Raw genomic sequence first — 971 nt, forward strand, 5'->3', positions numbered from 1 at the left:
GTCAATGGACATGAGTTTGAGCAAACTCTGGGAGATACTGAAGGACAAGGAAGTCTGGCGTGCTGCGGTCCATGGGGTCGCAAAGAGATGGACCTGAATGAGCAACTGCACAGCATCAAACAACACGAGACTACAAATGACTCATGGTCAAGGGGCAGCAAAAGTAGAGTTTCATGAAGTGGCCCCAGTCTATGAGCTTATGGCTGAGAAACCTGAGGGATCATGTTGTCCTGTTCAAGTCCATTATGGAGCCATGTGAAAACACAGCTGAAATGAGACTGTTAGTACTGGAAAATCATGATAGACTTTGTGGCCATGGTTAAGTCATTTAATTGTCAAGAAAAGCCCAGAGATCAGTAGAATGTGGTATAAGGGGAATTTAGAAAAACTGTGGGTGGGGGTTAAGATATGTGCATTTAGTAAACCCTAGTCATTACCATTGAGGGAGACAAAGCTGGGTGTTGAAGGTGAAATGGAATGGGGTAGTAAGTTTTCCATACCAGATGTGTAGGGAGCTGGGGAATGTGGTAAGCACAATCTTAACCATGGAGGAGCAGTACCATTGTTGAAAAATTCCTCATATTTTCTAACTGATGCATTTCCTAACTGGTGCATGCTACTGGCACTGGGGCTTTGAGACATACTGCTATCTTCGTGTAACTCACTCATAGGTCTTCTTTGGAGGCTCTGGTGAGTATAATTTTAGATGTTTTTAGCACTCGTGTGGTAGGGTATAATCTTAGGGTAGAAGTGTCTGTATTTTAACAAATTAGTGCTCTCTATGGGAATAAGAAGATAATGAGAATTTAGGGGTAGTTTTCAGTACTTCTTCTTGACGTCTTTACGCTCTTAAATGAGACGAGAGGAATGGAGTCAGCGGCACAATCTTAACCTTGGGAGAGTCAGGGAGATGAGATGCCGTGTTTCAGTGCACCCTGCATTCATTGCAAATGAAGCCTTCTCAGCCTGCA

The 971-nt window shown here is 43.5% G+C and overlaps 1 protein-coding gene across 1 annotated transcript in view; it reads left to right on the forward strand.

Annotated features, from left to right (window-relative positions):
• LOC105001269 overlaps nt 1-971 on the forward strand; it is a 3,219-nt gene that overhangs the window by 910 nt on the left and 1,338 nt on the right. The window lies entirely within an intron of this gene.

Source organism: Bison bison, unplaced genomic scaffold (assembly GCF_000754665.1).
Source record: "Bison bison bison isolate TAMUID 2011002044 unplaced genomic scaffold, Bison_UMD1.0 scf7180017864381, whole genome shotgun sequence".
Lineage (NCBI taxonomy): Eukaryota > Metazoa > Chordata > Mammalia > Artiodactyla > Bovidae > Bison > Bison bison.